Raw genomic sequence first — 10,145 nt, 5'->3', positions numbered from 1 at the left:
CTTTTCTTTTCTTTTCTTTTCTGATATGGTTCTTTAAACAAAATGCAGTGGTGATTTCTGTCTCTGACCTCTGGCAAACTGTGATCTTCTGCAAATTGGCCTGGGTGCTTTCCTTTTAATGGGCAAGATTGAGACAGGGGCACCTTGTGGCAGCTACTTGTGTTCTGGTTACTGGGAGATGTAATGTACCCGAGCAAAATTGGGCAAACATGACAGGTTGACACCGAAGACACTGGAGGTGAGCAAATTGTTCTGTTTTATACATGAGACAGCAAGAAAAATTAATGAGGGAAATTGACAGTCATTGATACCGCTGACATCAGCAGGCATCTCAACCAGGTTGCTGACAAAAGGTCTCACAGCTCCCTGCCACAAATAGCAACAGTAAAGCTAAAAATGATTCATTTTCAAATGTCGTTTGGATACTTTATACTTCGTGGTGACAGAGAAGTGTTTCTTTTCCTCTCCCTCTTTTTCTCCCACCCCTTGACGCTTTAGCTCACTTGTGAGAATGCAAGTGTTCTCTCTTTCTAAAAACATGCAGAAGCAATAAATCAGCCAGTTTAAGAAGATCCAGCCAGCCCAACACAGATCGATTTCACAGGGAAGTCGATAGGCTGCTAATAGAATTACAACTACCTGTCAAAACAGGGAAAACATATCTGTGACAGTGACAAAGGGCAAATCAATTTAAGAAGAGGCTTGTTTTTTTTTTTTTTTTCTTCCAGAGACTTAGATGTGGAGTAGTACATGGGTATCTCTGAGAGTTTGTAATTGTGAATAGAAACCATATGCTAGGACTGTTAAAACTAAGGTTACGTAAGTGATTTTGGGAGAACATACTCTTTTTCTAGGAGATTTGTCTGGAAACTCTATCAATTTGCTCTGTAATAGAATGTAACAGGGAGCTGCTGCCTGAAAATACATTCTTTTAACTTTATTACCCCAAATAAGTTGGTTTTGTCCATTAAATAAATTATATTCCCACAAACTTTGCATTTTCATGTTTCCTGTTGTGTCTCATTTTAGACAAGGAGCTATGAATTGCTAAGGATATCTATCTGGCAAAGCTTTATCTTCTAAGTCAACTTGATCATTTTCAGAGGCCTCATAAAACTGTTGGCGATGTTACTTAGTTTACTACCAGCAATGTTTGTGTTGAGGCTTAGGTTCTTGCGAAGGAAATCTTAATCATGAGCACAACTCTCAGCCTAAATCCATTGCATATTAACATGAGACTTTTTTAGGTCAATAACTAGATTTTTTGAAAACAATTTAATATGTATTAACTTAACCCAGCACCATAGATTTTCTGCAAAACAAACAAACTGTAACATAATAAGAAATATGTATTTGGTTTCTGCCCCCTTTTCCTGGCCTACAGCTGCTAAAATCCTAGGAATCTCTGAAGTGGCAAGTGGTTTTTTTTTGTTTTTTTCCTCCTCGTATGTTAATGAAATGAGTGGTAGCTGGAGGGCTCCTGTGTAACCTCTTGGGGGGAGCTGGTTGCCAGGGGAACGAACCTTGTTATTAAAAGTTTGGAACTTTTTGTCTTTTCCCCAACCTGATTGTCCTCTGGGGAGGGGAGAGAGGCTGGAATTTGAGTTAATCACCAGTGGCCTGTGATTTAATCATGTGTACGTAATGAAGCCTCCATAAAAATCCTACCTAAAGGGGTTTGGAGAGCTTCCAAGTTGGTGAACACATGGAGGTGCTGGGAGGGCATTGCACCCAGAGAGCATGGAAACTCTGCACTCACACCACGACCTCACCACTCAATACCTCGCTCTATGCATCTTTTCTATTTGGCTGTTCTTGACTTGAACCTTTTATAATAAACTGGTAATAGTGCGTGAAGCACTTTTCTGAGTTCTATGAGCTGTTCTAGCAAACTATCAAACCTGAGGAGTGGGGGCGTGGGCACCTCCAATTTATAGCTGGTCAGTCAGACACACAGGTGACGACTTGGACTTGTAATTGGCATTTGAAGTGGCAGTGAGGGGGCAGGTTTTTGGGACTGAGCTCTTAATCTGTGGGGTCTATGCTAACTCTAGGCAGTTAGTGTCAGAATTACTCGGTATGGAAAACCCACATATTTAGTGTCAGAAGTGGAGAGAGGAGTAGAGGAAACAAACAAAAAATAATCCATTGTTAGAACACAATCTAACCATGTCATTATAATCAGGAAACACAATGGGTCTCATACTTACCAAAGCTCAGCGATCAAATGTACTGGCTTACACTGACATGCCTCTTACTTGGGCTCTAAGTCCATTCACATTTTCTACTGCAATTCTATGAAATTCATCCTCCAGCTATCCCGGTTTCCCCTAAAAATGGTGCTTGAAAAGGTTGCCAAGATCTTAGTTTTGTGTTGGAGAAACCATTTGCTAATTTCATTGCCTGAAATGAGAGTCAAGGAAGGTATTCTGAAATGCAGGTTTGGAAGAGCAAACATGTCCAGGCTGATGTCCAACAAAGCATTGGCTTTCCACGTGGTTACTGAGGAAATGACGTGGTTGAGAGAATGCCTGTGGCTCGGGGCCAGGTGCCCGGTGTTCACCTCCCACCTCTGAGTCTTCGTAGTCTGTGTGATGTTTGGTGTGTAATTTAACCCAGCTCTGCCTTAAATTTGCAATACAGCAAGTAGAAGAAAGCTGTTGCTCTGTTGCAAATGATAGAAAGTATATTTTTAAATTTAGTAAGTATGTAGTATGATTATTATTTTTTTAGAACCACAGGTGAGAAGCCTATGAGGTATCATTGTTCTGCAGCCAGCATGGTAATTTCTTCTCTCGTCTTTCTCCCCTCGTCTTTCACCCTGGGGACCTCTATCTCCTCTAGTGCAGAGTTGACTGTCTGGGGAAGACTAGTTAATTGCTGAGTAGCTAATCAGAATCGTAAAGGTCGGTGATAACAGGCAACAACTTACTCATGTTCACAAACAGCAGGATGTGACAAAAGCAATTTATCTTAATAAATGCACTTCAGAAATCTGTTGAGCTTCTTTTGTCTCCCTTGGGCTCTGTCTGTCCATCTTCATCTGCCTCTTTCAGTTTGTTTCTGTCTTTGAGTTTTGTTGCTTGGTATTCCGTGTTGCTGTACGGTCCTGTTTTGAGGAGTTCTGCACCCAGTTCCAATGAATGGGGGTTTTCCCCACACCACTAGCAATTGTCCCATACCAGCTGGGTGTCCTACCATTCAACTTAATTCCTTTTTTTTTAAATTTTAATTTTATTATTAGTTTCAAGTATACAATACATTGGTTAGACATTTATATGGTTTATGAAACGATCCTCTTGATTACTCTATCTTCCCTCTGGCTCTACACATAACCATTACATTACTGCTGATTGCATTCCCTATGCCGTGCTCCCCATCCCCGTGACCATCTATCAACTACTAATTTGTACTCTTTTAACCTTTCACCCCTTTCTCCAAGCCCCGCTACTCTCCTCCCCTCTGGCCATCACCAGATTGTCCTCTATAGTCGTGAGTCTGTTTTCGATTAGTTTGTTCTTTTTTCAACTCAATTCTTATACTATCTACCCAGAGATGTCATCAGGTTCCACAGGTTAAGAGCTCAGTCTCACAAGACTGCCCTCCAATTCAGATGTGAATTTGAAGCCCAGGTTGTCACCTGTGCTTCTGACCAACTGGCTATAGATAGAGAGTCCAACAACTCCCTCCTCAAGTTGTATTAGTTCGAGTGGCTCACAGGACTCAGAGAAACATTTTCTTTACTAGATTACCAGTTTATTACAAAGAATATAACATAAGAACAGCCAGATGGAAGAGATGCATAGAGCAAGGTAGGGGAAAAGGGCTCGGAGCTTCTTTGCCCTCTCTGAGTGTGCCACTCTCCCCCAGTCTCCATGTGTTCACCAACCTGGTTTAGATTTTTATGGAGGCTTGATTGATTAAATCACTGGCCATTGGTGGTTGATTCAACCTCTAGCTCCTCTCCCCTCCCCAGAAATCAGAGGGTGGGACTAAAAGTTCCAACCCTCCACTCATGGTTGTCCCTCTGGCAGCCAGCTCATCTTTAGGTTACCTATGGGCTTTCCAAAAGTCGACCTCATTGTCATAACAAATGACATCTTTATTGCTCTCATCACTTAGGAAATGACAAGGGTTTTAGGATCTCTGTGAATGGGGATGAAGACCAAAAATACCTTTCTTATTGTGAATCACAATATCATACCTTTGTTACTCTCCCCTCTTAGCAACACTCAAGCAGAGCGAACCATGAACAATTCTCCTCTTTGTGTCTCTTCATGCTTTTTCCTCTCATCATTTTTCTTTGCTTTTTAAAATTCATCTTCTTCTGTCCCTTCACCCCAGTGTTTATATGTCTTTCCCACCAATAGATCTGAAGTGCCATGTACTATTAACCAGTTTCATGGCTTGCATTTCAGCTGCTTCCACAAGATCCCTTGCTCTCTACTTCAAGGACCTAGCCGATTATTTCTGTAAACACCTGATTTGGACAGGGCAGGAGTAGTGCCTCATGTGAACTCACAGGCAGCACCCTGTACCCCTTGGGACGCACTGCTTGCTTGTGAAGTCACATGGGGCAGAGCGCCACCATTGCTGCTGTTCATACTCTCGATGGCCACTTTGACTCCTATGCTAGCGTATGGTTCCTCATACTCTGGAGGCTGCAAGCCCTTGCTGTGCCTGAGTGATGATGCTCTGTCTCTATGGTTGCTGCCATGCTGTGTCCTACTCAAAGGGAGGGAGAATGTCTCGTGCCCCATCTGGGCCACAAATTTCACTTCAGGACAGGCAACTATTTTAGTGGCCTGCATTAGACAGTTCCAGAAGGAAATAGAGGGCACAGTCAAAAAGGGTTTGGGGATAGTTTAAATGAGGAATTATTTTCAAAGATATTATTAGTTATTGATAGTTTATGAAATATTTTTGCTGCCTTATAATAATTGCGTAAAAACAATCACACTAACTCGTATATATTGGATATATAAATGAGATCATTGAAGAATATTCAAGACTTCCTTTTGGGACTTAGAATCAAATCCCAAGTCCTTTATAGGCCAATGAGGCCCCTTGACCCCTCCCTACCTATCCAGTCTGATCTTCAGACTTTCCCCCAGCCCCCAAACTCTGCCTTCTTCTTGTTTTGCAAAGTGGGCCAAACTGTTTTCCTCCTCATTGTCTCTTCCTGGAATGTACTTTCCTCTCTCTTCCCTTTCTTTACATGATTAACTCATTTCTAAAGCTGCAGTGTCATTTCCATAGAGCATTGCTGTGCACTCTCATAATACCATCTAGATTTTCTTCATAGGACCATGGCAAATAAAAGAAAACAAGAGAAGAAGCTTTCATGGACCTGTGATAGCAGTAATCAATTCAACTCTGAGTATTTAAGATTTGGTGGAAGGTGAAGTGAGTTTATTTATATAATTTGTGTGATTGTTTAATCTTCATCTTCCCGACCACATGACCATAGTGATCATGCTTGTTTTTGTATACTGATGCTTCCTTAGGCCTAGAATGTAATAAACTAAGTACCAACTATATGCCAGGTAGTTTATGTTGTGTGGGTTACTTCAATCTTCACTGAAATTCTGTAGGCAGAGATTAGTGAACTATGGTCCATGGGCCCGATCCAGCCCATTAATTGTTTTTGTCAATAAGATTCTATTAGAACACAGCCATACCAATTTGTTTATATATTATCTATGGAAACTTTTGTGTTACAAAGGCAGAATGGAATAGTTACAAGGATGACTCTTGTGCTGACAAAACTGAAAATATTGAATATCTGGCTCTTTACAGAAAAAGTCTGCTGACCTCTGCTGTAAGTTTATGCAGTCTCCATTCCACAGAGAAGAAAACTGAAAATCAAGTTTCAGTGACTTCCTTATATCTAGATTTCAAGTGGTAGAACTGAGATTCAAAGTCATCACACCTCCTTTATCATCTCTCCCCACAAACAGATCTTCTTGATGTATATTTAGGGGAGTGGAACAAATTTCCACAGGGGAGGTGACATTTGGTCTAGGTCTTAAAAGGAGGTTGAAATTTTGCAATGGTTAAGAGAGGACAAAACATTCTAGGCTGAAACACAGAGGTAAGCAAGAACTTGGCATGTTTAGGATCAAGCTAGTCAGACTGATGGAAACATGGTGTTGGTTGTTGTTGAGGCACTGGGAGGAAATTGACAGGAAAGGAGGCTGCTGGAATGAGAGGAACCTGCGCCAGACCAGGAAGCCTGAATTTAGCTTCCAAGCCTGTGGTCTCGCTTTGCTTGTACATCTCCTGTCTCAGTAAAATAATTTGAGCATTTGTTCCCAATGCATGTATTTTCCATGAATTATCTACATGTAATACTATATCAGTACTAAATTGTATACATTATAACATGTTCAAATATAGAGACTTAAAACAGATAAACTGAAGGTTAAATGAATATTTAAAAAATTTTTAATTTTAGTTATTAATGATTCATAGTACCTTTTGGCTGACTTATAATGATAATGTTTGGTGAGAATGATGTTAATGCGTATGCTTAATTATATTTGAAAATCTTGGCTTAACATTGGTACAGGTGTTTGGAGGTATCATTTCAAGATTAGTTTTCTTTAGTATGTGGTTTTAATGGTATCACAGCTGAAAATAACTTACAAAGATAATAGATTCAAATGAAAAAAGTACATCATTGGTTTCACTTACTGATTATGATAATTATTTTCAAAACTATCCACCAATTATGCAAAAGTTTTTGTTTTAATTCATCCGGAATGTTTACATCTTCCCTGCTGTCAGTTGCTTGTCAATATGCAAATAAATTTGAAAATACTTTGTTTCATATTTTACACAATGTGTTTACAATGTGTTCACAATGTGTTCCAGACACTGAAACTGTTCACCTGGAAATTTTTAAATAGATTAGGAAATTGTAAGTTTAAGTATCTAGATTTGGTTCTTAAAGATGGTACATACCATTTTCAGTAACGGAAATCATATAACAAGGAAAATATTTCTAAACATTTGTTTTCGAAATGCTCTCTCCAAAACATAGGTTTTTCTGGAAAAGAAATTATTTTCTCTCTCTAACACTGCCACTTTTACCTAGAAGAAACAGATTTTGTGCTTATTTTTTGAAAGTAAATGCATCTCAGTGAGAGGTCTGATTATCTCATTGTTGCTTTCACCTCCTCTGTGGTTGACAGAGCTCAAATTGGGGATGGGAGACATGTTTGTCTTGCCACTTTCTTCTTATTTATAGGTATCATTAGTATTTTCTTTAATCCACAACTTTTCTGAAAGATCTCTTTAAGCTATTTGTCCATTTTGTGATTGTTGGTTCAGTTAAAGGTATCCCATATAACCTGTGAATCCAGTTCACTTTATATATTATAATGTGCTCAAGTAAATGAATGACTGAGAGCTCCACTGTCAGATCCTTGAAGTCAACGCAGATTTTAAATATTAGAAATCCTTAATTTCTAATCTAAAAATATCTAAAACTAGAAGCTGTAACATTTTACTCTCACACCTCAATGGTTCATCTTGTTCATCCCTTGGATGCATATACCTTGTTTCAGAGACTGCTGCTCTGAGTACTGGGAAGCAAACCAGAAGTTACTAAATGAGAGGTGGGTGACATCATCAGGTTTAACTTGTCTTTGAGATTATATTTTGTGGCTTTGTGTCTAGACACTAAGTATTCCCCGAAGGTTTTTACTTTGTACATATTCAAATAAATAAGTTAGCTGGTTTTAAATGATATTATCCAAACAGCTTCACAACAGGCAGCCATTCGGAGCCTTGTGAAGGCTTGTCCATCTTCTTTAGTATCTTGACACCTCTGATGTTCTTTGATAACTCCGGGGCCTTGCCCTTTAGGTTGGAGAATAATGTGCTCTGGATGCAAAGAGGTGACTGAGGTGACTTACGCATCTCAGCGTGGAAAGAAGGATAGTTGTGTGTTGCAAGATTCAAGGCAAATGCTTTTTTGTAATCTTATTAAAACTGAGGATTTAAGAGAAAGAATTATTAGCTCTGACTGCATATTTAAAAAAGTGGAAGAAGAATTTAAGAAATGAGAAATGACTTTAGGTTAAAAGTTACTTGAAGAGTTATGCTCTTCTTAAGCCTTAATGAAAAATTCTTGTTTTGTTTTTATTTTTAAATATAAGCATGTGAAGATAAAGATCCAACCACTGACCTTGAAACAAGGAGAGAAAAAATGAAGTTGGTTCCTAAGAAATAGAAGTTGTCAAAACAATACCTACCGAGGTGAAATTTAATAGCCATTTTATATAAAAGTGCTGTGCTAGTTTATTTTTGCAGACAATGTACCCAGTACGTGAGAGACTTCATTCCTTGTTAAACCTGCAAGTTTACTTTTGAGAGAAGAATTTTTATGATCTCTTTAGGAAATAATTATGTAAAAATTTATTGCCTCATCTCATAATTTTTCCTATTACTGTAATTGTGTGAGTTTAGAAGACAAAATGAATTTAAAAATTTAAAGGCTACTATGGCTTACAGCATGGCATTCACATAGAACCATGCCTTCCAAGTTCTTGAGTGGTTGTAAAATACGAATTATATCTTGGGAAAAGAAGTACATAGATATAAAAAGAGTTAAATTGGATTCTTGACCAAGATACCCAGACATGATCGAGATCAGACACCAGAATGTGTTGTGAGACAGAGCATCTGTTTGGAATTTCAAAGTAGGTGTGTAAAGTCTGGCTTTATGACTTTTTTTTTTTTTTTTAACTTGTATTAGTATTTATTTGATGCTGAATTTACTCCGGGGCCATACGATTTCGTTTCTTCAGATTCTTCTGGGATACCTTTGTCTTCTGTGCAAACTCCTGTTCTGGTTTAGGAAGAATCTGCTCTTTTTCAGTGAGGATCGTCTCAGTGTGGCAGGAAGAGCTCAGGTAGGGGTTAAGTTGCCCACGAGATCTGTGAGTTCTGCGTTGCATCCTGGGAGCTTTGTTCACTTGCATGTGCTTAATGACCAGGGAGTCTACATCTAGACCCTTAAGTTCAGCATTACTCTCCGTATTTTTAAGCATGTGCAGCAAAAATTTAGCACTCTTTTTAGGCCACTGACCTTGTGTCCAGCCCCATTGTTTGACCTGGGCACACTTACCAACTCCACGATTATAATGATGGAATGGCACGCATTACTTCTGTAAAGTGACATCCTTCAGATACTTGGTGGCTTTTCGGATACACAAACTCTTGATGGCCCGAGTAGTTTCACAATTGTTCTTAAACACAAAGATTTGTACCTCTTGATTTGCATGATTTTGTGGGGGTTTCTGGGTTTCAGCAAACCATTTTCAGATGTCATCTTAGGCTGCTTATGGGAAGAGGAAGAGCTTATGACTTTTTAAGCTTTTACTCACTTTGAGTATAGAAAAGTGTTTTGAGGGTGAATATTTGTGGACAGGGAATTTTTGTAAAAAATTTCTTTGGAGAAAGCTACTAGATAAGTTGTGAGTTTTGTCTCCTCTACCATCAAAGGGGAAGGCTATAGGGTCTTTCCTCTCTTGCTTCTGGTCTTCAACGAGACTACTTGGAGATCTTGAAATATGCCTCTGCAGTTAGCCAGACACTGTGAGCAGGTGTCTGCATGGGGAATCTAGAATATGAGGGATAGATTTCCCAACTGCCTTGGTGTTAGAGGGATGAATTGTTTCTGATACATTGGGATTAGTCTTTGTCCCCTGAATTTGTTCAGATAAATAATTTGTGGGTATTTCCATGATAGATGTGAATCATTCATGAGAGAGAGTTGATGTAGGTTGTCTTAGATCCTGCTCCATAGCGCTGATTAGAGGGATGATGGCACTCCAGCAGGTGGAGAGACCTTCAGGTCACTGATGGAATCCCAGCAGCTGCAGGAGGAATTGGAGATGTGTTGCCTATGTCTAAGAAGTGGCAACAGAGGATTGAGATGCTTGAGAATCCCCAAGGAGCTCTCAAATGTGCCTCAAAAATAAGAAATTTAAATACTCCACAAGCCCAGTGAGCATGATGCTGTTTTGCAATGATACCAATCAAATAAAACCTTTCTTCTTCCCTTCCCCATAACCATGGCAGATAGTAAAATGGAGACAAGGTTTTGGAAGTATAAGACAGAGACAAGAAGGGAA

The 10,145-nt window shown here is 39.3% G+C and overlaps 1 pseudogene; it reads right to left on the bottom strand.

Moving 5' to 3' along the window:
- Positions 1-8,783: 8,783 nt before the first annotated feature.
- On the bottom strand, positions 8,784-9,315 carry LOC102879569 (annotated as a pseudogene).
- Positions 9,316-10,145: the final 830 nt, after the last annotated feature.

Source organism: Pteropus alecto, unplaced genomic scaffold (genome assembly GCF_000325575.1).
Source record: "Pteropus alecto unplaced genomic scaffold, ASM32557v1 scaffold7, whole genome shotgun sequence".
NCBI lineage: Eukaryota > Metazoa > Chordata > Mammalia > Chiroptera > Pteropodidae > Pteropus > Pteropus alecto.
The sequence above is the reverse complement of the archived record's forward strand: the minus strand, read 5'-3'. Positions and strand labels throughout refer to the sequence as shown.